Raw genomic sequence first — 15,969 nt, 5'->3', positions numbered from 1 at the left:
ATACCTGATCCGTATGTAAACAAGTTTGTTTCTATCTTCACTGTCAAAATTTATTGAATTATACGAAATTCACTAAGGTTACATTTCAATGAAAACAATTTGCCATATAGTCCTCTTACCCTGGTAGCTAGACTGAGGTAAATGCAGGTTCATTATTCCAGTCTTTTTTTTCTTTAAATTAAAAGAAATATCATTTTATATATCAACCCTAATTCCCTCTCCCTGCCCTCCTCCCATATCTGCCACCGACTACGCACTCTGTCCCACTCCCCAGGGATTGCGAGGTCTTCCATGGGGATCATCAAATTCTGTCACATCATTTGGGGCAGGGCCTAGGTCCTCCCCTGTGTATCTAGGCTGAGAGAGTATCCCTCCACCGAGGGAATGGGCTCCCAATGTCCATTCCTGTAGTAAGGACGAATACTGATCTATTACCAGAGGCCCCATAGACTGCCCAGTCCTCCTAACTGACACCCATATTCACGGGGCCTGTTTTGGTCTTATACTGGTTCCCCAGTTGTCTGGCTGGGGTTCATGAGCTCCAACTTGCTCAGGTCAACTGTCTCTGTGGGTTTTCCCAGCATAGTTTTTACCCATTTACTCACCACCCCTCCCTCTCTGCAACTGGATTCCAGGAGTTCAGCTTTGTTTAGCAGTGGGTGTCTGTTTCTGCTTCCAACTGATATAGGATGAAGACTCTAGGATGGCATTTAAGGTAGTCATCAGTCTCACTATAGGGTATTTAAAGATGGCTCTCCACTATTGCTTAGGTTGTTAGCTGGGGTCATCCTTGTGGATTTCTGGATGTTTCCCTAATGGCAGATTTCTCTTTAAACCTATAATGGTTCCCTCTAAGAAGGTATCTCTTTTCTTACTCTCCTCTAGTCATCCCATGACTCAATTATCCTGATCCCTCATGTTCCCCTCTCCCCTGCTCTTCTCTGCTCCTCTTTCTCCTTTCTCACTCCTCCAATTTTTCCAGGCTTAGTTACTAACATTACCACTGAACACAACCCAGTAAATATATATATATATACATATATATGCATAAGAATACAGAACAGATATGAGTTATAGGTATGAGTTATAGGGTCTAAAGCAAAGTTCAAGAGGTTTCAGCAGTTGACTCAAATTTCAAAAGAAAGCAAAAAGTAGTTAGAAGTCAGACTATTACCTGCCTTGGTTAGGTTTCTATTGCTTTTTAAAGATCATGCTCAAAAGCCACCTGGGAAGAAAATGTTTATTATGTTTTATATGTTGTAGCTTGTAGTCTTGGAAGCCAGGGCAGGAACTTAATCACAGGCCATGGAACAACACTGATTGCTGACTTGCTCAGTCTGCTTTCTTTTCATTTTTTTCTTTCTTTCTTTCTTCCTTCATTCCTTCGTTCTTCTCTCTCTCTCTCTCTCTCTCTCTCTCTCTCTCTCTCTCTCTCTCCTCTCTCTCTCTCTCTCTCTCTCTCTCTCTCTCTCTCTCTCTCTCTCTTTCTGTTTTGAGATAGTGTTTCTCTGACCTGGAACTCAATCTGTAGTCCAAGCTTGCTTTAAACACAGAGGTCCTCTCAGCCTGCTTTCTTATGCCATCTGGGACCACCCACATTGGGCTAAGAACCTTAGCATCAGTCATCTATCATGAAAATGCCTGACAGACTTTCCTGTAGCTCAATATTTTCTCAGTTGAGAGTTTGTCTTTCCAAATGACTCTATATTATTTCAAGTTGACAAGAAGAATATACTTGGGAAAATGAGGTGGGGAAGGACACAGAGCAGGGTTTTGAAATGCTCTAGTTTTGAAATCCTCTAGTTCTTCAACTGGGCTGTGGTTATATGGGGCTTTTCATGCTGTCTACATTCACTGATCACTCTATTTGTAATTTGTGTTTATTAACATTATAAGCATATCATATTTCAATAAGATAAATGACAAATTAAAATTAAAAATTTATGAAATTACTAAGCTACTGAATGCAGCCTTTGTCTCTCAGTTTGACATTTGATGGGGTCTCTGTATCTATCTGCCATGTGTCCAGTGCATGATCCTTTAGTATTTAGTCCATGGCTGTCACTGCTTATTTCAGTCATATTTCACACATGTTAAATGTTCCAAATATCTAAAAGATATTTCTTCCCATTGATTCTTGTCAGTAAGCAGTCAATTCTACAGGGAGTATTCAGGTTAGAAAGTGAAAAGGGATGAAAGATAGACAAATAGTTCATGTCATCTCATCTTCTAAGTTTTACTTCATTCCTCAGATAAAGATGAACCTATTGCATTCAGGCCACCATAATTTTGAATATTCTTTTACCATGGCTCCAATCTTACTACATAGGAAATTTTTGTAGGTATTGCCCTTGTTTGTGAGATCATGATAATTGCTTATCCATTCAAAAGATGGAAGAGAGTACCTGATTCATGATAAGTGCCATGCTATATTTGTTGAAAGAATGGATGTTTGAATTTATGAATGGAACACTAAACCAACAAAGAATGTTGTCAGTCTTGTCCACAGTTTCTATTGTACCCAGATCATGATGCTGTCCACTGTCAAATAACTACAGTCTATTTTCTGGCCACTGTCTCACTATTTATGATTTATATACTATTTACCTTGAAATATTATATTTATTAAGTAGCCAAATAATCAAGGGCTCTCAAATTCCCTTCACTCAGCTTTTACTAAGTTTAATATCTTATAAAGCCAGAATGTGCAGGTAAATGGATGGCACTAGAACAAACCATCCTGAGTGAGGTAACCCAATCACAAAAAGATAAACATGGTATGTACTCACCCATATATGGACTTTAGACATGGATCAGGATAGTGCCAGTCTGCACTTCCACTGACAGAGAGTCTGGGAAAAAGGAAAGAACGTAAGAGAGATATGCATGGTATCCCAGAGACGAGGAATGAGGCAAGATCTTCTGAACAGATTGGGAACACGGCGAGGGGTGAGGGGGAGTGGGAGGTGGGAAAAAGAGAGGGGGAGAAACGGAAGAGAGAGTAGGTCATGGGGGAACAGGGAGGTTGAGTGGGGGGGTAGAAAAGTTGGAAGAGGGAATCATAGGTTAGAAGACAGATCTGGCACCAATGAGACCTCTAGTGATCTAAAGGGCAAGCTAAGCCATAGTGGAGAGATCATCTTGAATGCCCATTCCTGATAATGAAACTGATGTCTATAACCATCCTGGAGCCTTCATCCAGTGACTGATGGAAGCAGAGACAAACACCCACAGTTAAATACTGAACTGAACCCATGGAACCCAGAGACAGAGAGAGAGGAGCGATGAGCAAATTGTCAAAGAATGGGTTGGCAAAACCAGCAGAGACAGCTGATCTGAACAGGGGAGAGCTCTTGGACCCCAGACAGACAGCTGGGAAGCCAGCATGGGACTGATCCAGACCCCTTGAGTGTGAGGAGGCCTGGGCAATCTATGGGGCCCTGGGCAGTGGACCAGTGTTTATCCCTGGCATACAAACAGACATCTTAAGTCCATAAGACAAAGAGGGATGCTCTCTCAGCCTAGACTCTTAGGGGGAGTGCCTGGACCCTGCCCTGAGTGAAATGACAGACTCTAGATATCCCCTTTGTGGAAGGAAGTGGAGATAGGGTGGGAGGCTGGGGGGCATGATGGGGGTGCGGGAGGAGGAGAGGGAGAGGGAACTGGGATTGACATGTGAAGCAAGCTATTTAAAATTAAAATAATAAAAAATAAAATAGAAAAATAAAGCCAGAATATAAGGATGAATGTTAGGAAATTAACAACGCAACAATACTAGTAACACACTACAATTTTCTTTGAGTTGTGTCATTTTTTCATTGAAGTCTTATTATTATTCAATGGTCCAGTTAAACATTTGATGATGGATCTAGTTTTAAATTTTTTTATCTCATTAAATCTAGACTATTTCTCATTCTCTTCTTAGTATTCAAGACATTAAGGTGACAATGACTCTCTAACACTACTGGAAGTACACTTGCAGAATGTTCCTCAATATGGTCCAGTACAATAGTATCTTATGACTGAATTCAAGTTATACAGCTGCAAGGAAGAATGTCACAGAATTACATTGAGCCACACCAGAGCACATATAATGCCAATATGCCATATTAATGGGATAGTCACTTTTGATCCCTTGTTTTTATGTCTACCACATTTTTCACACTATATAGTTACTACTTTTCTCTGTCCTAGTTATTGTCTGTCTCTGGAATAAACTATTGACAAAAACCAACTTAAGAAGGAAAGGGTTGAGAGGAGGCTGAGAGTCCAGGGAAGCAGCTGTTCCTCCAGCAGCATCAGGTAAACAGGCCGGCTTCCCAGCCTGTGTTCCAGTACCTGCAAATCGCCTGGGAACTGCACAGAGCTCCCAATCCTGACAGAAGCCAAGCACACCAGACTCCAGATCTTCTCTCCCACCAAGGAGACCAGGCAACCAGAGGAGGCTGGGAGTCCAGTGAAGCAGCTGTTCCTCCCACAGCATCAAGTAAACAGGCTTGGAAGCCAGCCTGTTTATCAGTGCCTGCAGATCGCGTGGGAACTGCGCAGAGCTCCCAATTCTGGCAGGAGCCAAGGACCCCAGACTCCAGGTCTTCTCTTCTAACAAGGAAACCAGGAAACCAGAGGAGGCTGGGAGACCAGGGGAGTAGCTGTTCTGGATCAGGTACAATAGGACCCAGCATAGGGTCCAGGGTACCAGGTAGGAGGCTAAGTGCCCCAGATTCCTGTTCTTCTTCTCCAACCACGGGACCAGCATTCGGACAAGGAATAGAAGAACCACCAGATTATTGGACTTGCTAGCACCCACCAAAAGGGAACTCTGGTCCCCAGACCAATAAGGGGCTCTTTCTGCACCCACTAGAAGAAGAGATGGGAAAGAGACAATACAAAAACACACTCAGCAACAGAAAAACAAATATGACACCGCCAGATTCTAGAGACTCCACACCAGCAAGACCCCAACATTCCAATGCTAATGAAGCAGAAGAGAACGACCTTAAAAGCACTTTCATGAAAATGATAGCGGCCCTAAAAGATGATATAGGAAAATCACTCAAAGAAATGGAAGAAAAAACAAACCAAAAAAATGCAAGAAAGGGAAGATAAAACAAACCAAAAAATGCAAGAATTGGAAGAAAAAACAAACCAAAAAAGGCAGGAAATGGAAGAAAAAACAAAGCAAAAAATGCAAGAATTGGAAGAAGAAACATACCAAAAAAGGCAGGAAATGGAAGAAGAAACAAATCAAAAAATGCAAGAAATGGTAGAAAAAACAAAGCAAAAAATAAAAAAAATGGAAAAACAAACAAACCAAAAAAGGCAGGAAATGGAAGAAGAAACAAAGCACAAAATGCGAGAAATGGAACAAAAAGAAACCAAAAAATGCAAGAAATGGAAGAAAGTACAAACCAAAAACTTCATAAAAGGCAACAAATGGACGAAAAGATAAAGAGAAAATTGCAAGAAGCAATGCAAACACTGCAAGGGTTGAAAACTGAAATAGAGACATTAAAAAAACACAATCTGAAGAAAGGCAGAAAATAGAAAAGCTGGACAAACAGTCAGTCACTACAGATACAACCATTTCCAACAGAATAGAAGAGATGGAAGAGAGAATCTCAAGTGTTGAAAATACACTAGGAGAAATGGATTTATCAACCAAAGAAAACCTTAAATTCAACAAATCCTTAACACAAAACATCAAGGAAATATGGGACACCATGAAAAGACCAAACCTAAGAATAATAGGTATAGAAGAAGGAGAAGAAATCCACCTCAAAGGGGCAGAAGGACATGCCAATGAAGGTACAAGAAGCTTACAGAACACCAAATAGAGTGGACCACAAAAAAAAATCCCCTCGCCACATAATAATCAAGACCCCAAACATACAGAATAAAGAAAGAATATTAAGAGCAGCTAAGGAAAAAGGTCAAGTAACATATAAAGGCAGACCTATCAGAATTACACCTGATTTCTCCATGGAAACTCTGAAAACCAGAAGGTCCTGGATAGATATTCTACCTACACTAAGAGACCATGGATGCCAGCCCAGACTACTATACCCGGCAAAGCTCTCAATCACTATAGACGGAGAAAACAAGATATTCCATGACAAAACTAGATTCAAGCAATATGTGTCCACTAACCCAGCCCTACAGAAAATTTTGGAAGGAAAACTCCAACCCAAGGAGGCTAACTACAACCAGAAAAACATAGGCATTAGAGAATCCCTCTCTACCAACAGCCAAAATAACAAAAGGGTGAAATTCCATAAATAATTCCACCAACAACAACCATTGCAAATCGAACAAGAATGAGCAATCAATGGTCATTAATAACCCTCAATATTAATGGCCTTAACTCACCCATAAAAAGACACAGACTAGCAGAATGGATTCGAAGACGAACCCTTCCTTCTGCTGCATACAAGAAACACACCTCACCCTCAAAGACAGACATTACCTGAGAGTTAAAGGTTGGGAAAAAATTTTCAATCAAATGGATCCAAGAAACAAGCAGGGGTAGCAATCCTAATATCTAACAAACTAGACTTTAAAATAAAATCAATCAAAAGAGATGAAGGAGGTCATTACATACTCATCACAGGTGAAACCCACCAAGATGAAGTGTCTGTCCTGAACATCTATGCCCCAAATACAAAGGCATCCACATTCGTAAAAGAAACATTATTAGAACTTAAATCTCATCTAAAGCCCCACACAGTTATAGTGGGAGATTTCAACACACCACTCTCACCACTAGACAGGAATATCAGACAGAAACTCAACAAAGAAGCAAAGGGTCTAATACAAGTAATGACCCAACTGGGATTAACAGATATCTATAGAACATTTCATCCACATAAAAAAGAATATACCTTCTTCTCACCACCGCATGGAACCTTCTCAAAAATCGACCACTTACTTGGCAACATATCAAACATCAGCAGCTACAAAAAAATTGGAATAACTCCATGCACCTTATCAGACCACCATGCTTTAAAATTAGAATTCAACAACAAAACAAATTGCAGAAAACCTACAAACTCATGGAAATTGATTAATGCTCAACTGCACCATCCCTGTGTCAAAGAGGAAATAAAAAATAAATTAAAGACTTACTCGAATTCAATGAGAATGAAGACACAACATACCCAAACCTATGGGACACTTTGAAAGCAGTGCTATGGGGGAAGTTCATAGCACTAAGTGCTCACATGAAGAAACAGGAGAACAGTTATACCAGAGAATTAACATCACAGCTGAAAGCTCTAGAACACAAAGAAGCAAACTCCCCCAGGAGGAGTAGACACCAGGAATTAATCAAATTGAGGGCTGAAATCAATAAAGTAGAAACCAGGAAAACAATACAAAGAATCAATGCAACGAAGAGTTGGTTCTTTGAGAAAATCAACAAGATAGACAAACTTTTGTCCAAACTTACCAAACAGCAGAGAGTGAACACGGAAATTAACAAAATTAGAAATGAAAAGGGGGACATAACAACAGACTCTGAGGAAATCCAGAGAATCATTAGGTCATACTTTGAAACCCTGTACTCCACAAAATTCGAAGATTTAAAGGAAATGGATGACTTCCTGGATAGCTATCACTTGACAAAACTAAATCAAGAACAGATAAGCAATTTAAATAGACCTATAACCCCTATGGAAATAGAAGCAGTCATCAAAAGTCTCTCAACCAAAAAAAGTCCAGGTCCAGATGGCCTCAGTGCAGATTTCTACCAGAAATTCAAAGAACAGCTTATACCAATTCTTCTCAAAGTGTTCCACCCAATAGAAGCAGAAGGGTCTTTGCCAAACTCTTTCTATGAGGCTTCAATAACCTTGATCCCCAAGCCACACAAAGATACAACTAAGAAAGAGAACTTCAGACCAATATCCCTCATGAACACTGATGCAAAAATACTCAATAAAATACTGGCAAATCGAAACCAAGAACACATCAAAACAATCATTCACCACGATCAAGTAGGTTTCATCCCAGGGATGCAGGGATGGTTCAACATACGAAAATCCATCAACATAATCCACCATATAAACAAGCTGAAAAACAAAAATCACACGATCATCTCACTAGATGCTGAAAAAGCCTTTGACAAAATCCAACACCCCATCATGATAAAGGTCTTGGAGAGATTTGGGATAACAGGGACATACTTAAACATAATAAAAGCTATATACAGTAAACCAACAGCCAACATCAAACTAAATGGACAGAAACTCAACGCAATTCCTCTAAAGTCAGGAACAAAACAAGGCTGTCCACTCTCTCCATACCTTTTCAACATGGAACTTGAAGTTCTAGCTATTGCCATACGACAACAAAGGGGGATCAAGGGGATACAAATTGGGAAGGAAGAGGTCAAACTTTCACTGTTTGCAGACGATATGATAGTTTACATCAACGACCCAAAGAACTCTACCAGGGAACTCTTACAGCTGATTAACACCTTCAGCAATGTGCAGGCTACAAGATCAACTCAAAAAAATCAGTAGCCCTACTATATACAGATGATAAAAGGGCTGAAAAAGAAATCAGAGAAACATCACCCTTTACAATTGCCACAAACAACATAAAATACCTTGGCTAACGCTAACCAAACAAGTGAAAGACCTGTATCATAAGAAATTTGAATCTTTAAAGAAAGAAATTAAAGAAGCCCTCAGAAAATGGAAAGATCTCCCATGCTCTTGGATGGGTAGGATCAATGTAGTAAAAATGGCAATCCTGCCAAAAGCAATCTACAGATTCAATGCAATCCCCATTAAAATCCCAGCACAATTCTTCACAGACCTTGAAAGAACAATAATCAATTTTGTATGGAAAAACAAAAGACCCAGGATAGCCAAAACAACCCTGTTCAACAAGGCAACGTCCGGAGGCATCACCATCCCTGACCTCAAGCTCTATTATAGAGCTATAGTCCTGAAAACAGCTTGGTATTGGCACAAAAACAGACAGGTAGACCAATGGAATCCAATTGAAAACCCGGGTATTAACCCACACACGTATGAACATCTGATCTTTGACAAAGAAGCTAAAAATATACAATGGAATAAAGAAAGCATCTTCAACAAATGGTGCTGGCATAACTGGAGACTGGCATGTAGAAGAATGCGGATCGATCCATGTTTATCGCCATGCACAAAACTTAAGTCCAAATGGATCAAAGACCTCAACATAAATCCAGCCACACTGAACCTCTTAGAAGAGAAAGTGGGTGGTACCCTTGAATGAATTGGTACAGGAGACAGCTTCCTGAACATAACACCAGTAGCACAGACAGTGAGATCAACAATTAATAAATGGGACCTACTGAAACTGAGAAGCTTCTGTAAGGCAAAGGACACAGTCAGCAAGACAAAAAGGCAGCCCACAGATTGGGAAAAAATATTCACTAATCCCACATCTGACAGAAGGTTGATCTCCAAAATTTACAAAGAACTCAAGAAGCATGTCTCCAAAACATCAATGGACCCAATTAAAAAGTGGGCTGCAGAACTAAATAGAGAGTTTTCAATAGAGGAGTCTAAAATGGCTGAGAGGCACCTGAGGAAGTGCTCAACATCCTTAGCCATCCGGGAAATGCAAATCAAAACAACTCTGAGATACTGTCTCACTCCTGTCAGAATGGCTAAAATAAAAAACACCAATGACAATTTATTCTGGAGAGGATGTGGTGAAAGGCGGACACTCCTCCATTGCTGGTGGGAGTGCCAACTGGTTCAGCCACTTTGGAAATCAGTATGGAGATTCCTCAGAAAAATGGGAATAAACCTACCACAAGACCCAGCAACTCCACTCTTAGGCATATATCCAAAAGATGCCCATTCATACAACAAAGATGTCTGTTCCACTATGTTCATAGCAGCTTTATTTGTAGTAGCCAGAACTTGGAAGCAACCTAGATGTCCCTCAACCGAAGAGTGGATAGAGAAAATGTGGTACATCTACACAATGGAGTAATATTCAGCAGAAAAAAATAATGGAATCATGAGATTCGCAGGCAAATGGATGACACTAGAAGAAACCATCCTCAGTGAGGTAACCCAGTCACAAAAAGAGAAACATGGCATGTACTCTCTCATATATGGATTTTAGACATAGAACTGGGGAGTGCCAGCCTACAATCCTATGGCCAGAGAGTCTGGGAAACAGAAACTTCATTTAGTGGCTGATCGAAGAAGAGGTAGACTCCCTTGGTTAAGTACTGAGCTGAACTCCAGAAAGCCACTAACAGAGAGGGAAGACTGATGATCAAAGAGATTAAGACTGGGCTGGTTTAACCCCCAGAAACAGGTGACCAGACAAAGGTTAACTCTTGAATCCCAGGCATCAGCCTGGGAATCCAGCATGGGACTGATCCAGACCCCTTGAGTGTGAGGAGGCCTGGGCAATCTATGGGGCCCTGGGCAGTGGACCAGTGTTTATCCCTGGCATACAAACAGACATCTTAAGTCCATAAGACAAAGAGGGATGCTCTCTCAGCCTGGACTCTTAGGGGGAGTGCCTGGACCCTGCCCTGAGTGAAATGACAGACTCTAGATATCCCCTTTGTGGAAGGAAGTGGAGATAGGGTGGGAGGCTGGGGGGCATGATGGGGGGTGCGGGAGGAGGAGAGGGAGAGGGAACTGGGATTGACATGTGAAGCAAGCTATTTAAAATTAAAATAATAAAAAATAAAATAGAAAAATAAAGCCAGAATATAAGGATGAATGTTAGGAAATTAACAACGCAACAATACTAGTAACACACTACAATTTTCTTTGAGTTGTGTCATTTTTTCATTGAAGTCTTATTATTATTCAATGGTCCAGTTAAACATTTGATGATGGATCTAGTTTTAAATTTTTTTATCTCATTAAATCTAGACTATTTCTCATTCTCTTCTTAGTATTCAAGACATTAAGGTGACAATGACTCTCTAACACTACTGGAAGTACACTTGCAGAATGTTCCTCAATATGGTCCAGTACAATAGTATCTTATGACTGAATTCAAGTTATACAGCTGCAAGGAAGAATGTCACAGAATTACATTGAGCCACACCAGAGCACATATAATGCCAATATGCCATATTAATGGGATAGTCACTTTTGATCCCTTGTTTTTATGTCTACCACATTTTTCACACTATATAGTTACTACTTTTCTCTGTCCTAGTTATTGTCTGTCTCTGGAATAAACTATTGACAAAAACCAACTTAAGAAGGAAAGGGTTGAGAGGAGGCTGAGAGTCCAGGGAAGCAGCTGTTCCTCCAGCAGCATCAGGTAAACAGGCCGGCTTCCCAGCCTGTGTTCCAGTACCTGCAAATCGCCTGGGAACTGCACAGAGCTCCCAATCCTGACAGAAGCCAAGCACACCAGACTCCAGATCTTCTCTCCCACCAAGGAGACCAGGCAACCAGAGGAGGCTGGGAGTCCAGTGAAGCAGCTGTTCCTCCCACAGCATCAAGTAAACAGGCTTGGAAGCCAGCCTGTTTATCAGTGCCTGCAGATCGCGTGGGAACTGCGCAGAGCTCCCAATTCTGGCAGGAGCCAAGGACCCCAGACTCCAGGTCTTCTCTTCTAACAAGGAAACCAGGAAACCAGAGGAGGCTGGGAGACCAGGGGAGTAGCTGTTCTGGATCAGGTACAATAGGACCCAGCATAGGGTCCAGGGTACCAGGTAGGAGGCTAAGTGCCCCAGATTCCTGTTCTTCTTCTCCAACCACGGGACCAGCATTCGGACAAGGAATAGAAGAACCACCAGATTATTGGACTTGCTAGCACCCACCAAAAGGGAACTCTGGTCCCCAGACCAATAAGGGGCTCTTTCTGCACCCACTAGAAGAAGAGATGGGAAAGAGACAATACAAAAACACACTCAGCAACAGAAAAACAAATATGACACCGCCAGATTCTAGAGACTCCACACCAGCAAGACCCCAACATTCCAATGCTAATGAAGCAGAAGAGAACGACCTTAAAAGCACTTTCATGAAAATGATAGCGGCCCTAAAAGATGATATAGGAAAATCACTCAAAGAAATGGAAGAAAAAACAAACCAAAAAAATGCAAGAAAGGGAAGATAAAACAAACCAAAAAATGCAAGAATTGGAAGAAAAAACAAACCAAAAAAGGCAGGAAATGGAAGAAAAAACAAAGCAAAAAATGCAAGAATTGGAAGAAGAAACATACCAAAAAAGGCAGGAAATGGAAGAAGAAACAAATCAAAAAATGCAAGAAATGGTAGAAAAAACAAAGCAAAAAATAAAAAAAATGGAAAAACAAACAAACCAAAAAAGGCAGGAAATGGAAGAAGAAACAAAGCACAAAATGCGAGAAATGGAACAAAAAGAAACCAAAAAATGCAAGAAATGGAAGAAAGTACAAACCAAAAACTTCATAAAAGGCAACAAATGGACGAAAAGATAAAGAGAAAATTGCAAGAAGCAATGCAAACACTGCAAGGGTTGAAAACTGAAATAGAGACATTAAAAAAACACAATCTGAAGAAAGGCAGAAAATAGAAAAGCTGGACAAACAGTCAGTCACTACAGATACAACCATTTCCAACAGAATAGAAGAGATGGAAGAGAGAATCTCAAGTGTTGAAAATACACTAGGAGAAATGGATTTATCAACCAAAGAAAACCTTAAATTCAACAAATCCTTAACACAAAACATCAAGGAAATATGGGACACCATGAAAAGACCAAACCTAAGAATAATAGGTATAGAAGAAGGAGAAGAAATCCACCTCAAAGGGGCAGAAGGACATGCCAATGAAGGTACAAGAAGCTTACAGAACACCAAATAGAGTGGACCACAAAAAAAATCCCCTCGCCACATAATAATCAAGACCCCAAACATACAGAATAAAGAAAGAATATTAAGAGCAGCTAAGGAAAAAGGTCAAGTAACATATAAAGGCAGACCTATCAGAATTACACCTGATTTCTCCATGGAAACTCTGAAAACCAGAAGGTCCTGGATAGATATTCTACCTACACTAAGAGACCATGGATGCCAGCCCAGACTACTATACCCGGCAAAGCTCTCAATCACTATAGACGGAGAAAACAAGATATTCCATGACAAAACTAGATTCAAGCAATATGTGTCCACTAACCCAGCCCTACAGAAAATTTTGGAAGGAAAACTCCAACCCAAGGAGGCTAACTACAACCAGAAAAACATAGGCATTAGAGAATCCCTCTCTACCAACAGCCAAAATAACAAAAGGGTGAAATTCCATAAATAATTCCACCAACAACAACCATTGCAAATCGAACAAGAATGAGCAATCAATGGTCATTAATAACCCTCAATATTAATGGCCTTAACTCACCCATAAAAAGACACAGACTAGCAGAATGGATTCGAAGACGAACCCTTCCTTCTGCTGCATACAAGAAACACACCTCACCCTCAAAGACAGACATTACCTGAGAGTTAAAGGTTGGGAAAAAATTTTCAATCAAATGGATCCAAGAAACAAGCAGGGGTAGCAATCCTAATATCTAACAAACTAGACTTTAAAATAAAATCAATCAAAAGAGATGAAGGAGGTCATTACATACTCATCACAGGTGAAACCCACCAAGATGAAGTGTCTGTCCTGAACATCTATGCCCCAAATACAAAGGCATCCACATTCGTAAAAGAAACATTATTAGAACTTAAATCTCATCTAAAGCCCCACACAGTTATAGTGGGAGATTTCAACACACCACTCTCACCACTAGACAGGAATATCAGACAGAAACTCAACAAAGAAGCAAAGGGTCTAATACAAGTAATGACCCAACTGGGATTAACAGATATCTATAGAACATTTCATCCACATAAAAAAGAATATACCTTCTTCTCACCACCGCATGGAACCTTCTCAAAAATCGACCACTTACTTGGCAACATATCAAACATCAGCAGCTACAAAAAAATTGGAATACCTCCATGCACCTTATCAGACCACCATGCTTTAAAATTAGAATTCAACAACAAAACAAATTGCAGAAAACCTACAAACTCATGGAAATTGATTAATGCTCAACTGCACCATCCCTGTGTCAAAGAGGAAATAAAAAATAAATTAAAGACTTACTCGAATTCAATGAGAATGAAGACACAACATACCCAAACCTATGGGACACTTTGAAAGCAGTGCTATGGGGGAAGTTCATAGCACTAAGTGCTCACATGAAGAAACAGGAGAACAGTTATACCAGAGAATTAACATCACAGCTGAAAGCTCTAGAACACAAAGAAGCAAACTCCCCCAGGAGGAGTAGACACCAGGAATTAATCAAATTGAGGGCTGAAATCAATAAAGTAGAAACCAGGAAAACAATACAAAGAATCAATGCAACGAAGAGTTGGTTCTTTGAGAAAATCAACAAGATAGACAAACTTTTGTCCAAACTTACCAAACAGCAGAGAGTGAACATGGAAATTAACAAAATTAGAAATGAAAAGGGGGACATAACAACAGACTCTGAGGAAATCCAGAGAATCATTAGGTCATACTTTGAAACCCTGTACTCCACAAAATTCGAAGATTTAAAGGAAATGGATGACTTCCTGGATAGCTATCACTTGACAAAACTAAATCAAGAACAGATAAGCAATTTAAATAGACCTATAACCCCTATGGAAATAGAAGCAGTCATCAAAAGTCTCTCAACCAAAAAAAGTCCAGGTCCAGATGGCCTCAGTGCAGATTTCTACCAGAAATTCAAAGAACAGCTTATACCAATTCTTCTCAAAGTGTTCCACCCAATAGAAGCAGAAGGGTCTTTGCCAAACTCTTTCTATGAGGCTTCAATAACCTTGATCCCCAAGCCACACAAAGATACAACTAAGAAAGAGAACTTCAGACCAATATCCCTCATGAACACTGATGCAAAAATACTCAATAAAATACTGGCAAATCGAAACCAAGAACACATCAAAACAATCATTCACCACGATCAAGTAGGTTTCATCCCAGGGATGCAGGGATGGTTCAACATACGAAAATCCATCAACATAATCCACCATATAAACAAGCTGAAAAACAAAAATCACACGATCATCTCACTAGATGCTGAAAAAGCCTTTGACAAAATCCAACACCCCATCATGATAAAGGTCTTGGAGAGATTTGGGATAACAGGGACATACTTAAACATAATAAAAGCTATATACAGTAAACCAACAGCCAACATCAAACTAAATGGACAGAAACTCAACGCAATTCCTCTAAAGTCAGGAACAAAACAAGGCTGTCCACTCTCTCCATACCTTTTCAACATGGAACTTGAAGTTCTAGCTATTGCCATACGACAACAAAGGGGGATCAAGGGGATACAAATTGGGAAGGAAGAGGTCAAACTTTCACTGTTTGCAGACGATATGATAGTTTACATCAACGACCCAAAGAACTCTACCAGGGAACTCTTACAGCTGATTAACACCTTCAGCAATGTGCAGGCTACAAGATCAACTCAAAAAAATCAGTAGCCCTACTATATACAGATGATAAAAGGGCTGAAAAAGAAATCAGAGAAACATCACCCTTTACAATTGCCACAAACAACATAAAATACCTTGGCGTAACGCTAACCAAACAAGTGAAAGACCTGTATCATAAGAAATTTGAATCTTTAAAGAAAGAAATTAAAGAAGCCCTCAGAAAATGGAAAGATCTCCCATGCTCTTGGATGGGTAGGATCAATGTAGTAAAAATGGCAATCCTGCCAAAAGCAATCTACAGATTCAATGCAATCCCCATTAAAATCCCAGCACAATTCTTCACAGACCTTGAAAGAACAATAATCAATTTTGTATGGAAAAACAAAAGACCCAGGATAGCCAAAACAACCCTGTTCAACAAGGCAACGTCCGGAGGCATCACCATCCCTGACCTCAAGCTCTATTATAGAGCTATAGTCCTGAAAACAGCTTGGTATTGGCACAAA

This window comes from Mesocricetus auratus, unplaced genomic scaffold (genome assembly GCF_017639785.1).
Source record: "Mesocricetus auratus isolate SY011 unplaced genomic scaffold, BCM_Maur_2.0 Super-Scaffold_100033, whole genome shotgun sequence".
In the NCBI taxonomy this organism is placed as follows: domain Eukaryota; kingdom Metazoa; phylum Chordata; class Mammalia; order Rodentia; family Cricetidae; genus Mesocricetus; species Mesocricetus auratus.
The sequence above is the reverse complement of the archived record's forward strand: the minus strand, read 5'-3'. Positions refer to the sequence as shown.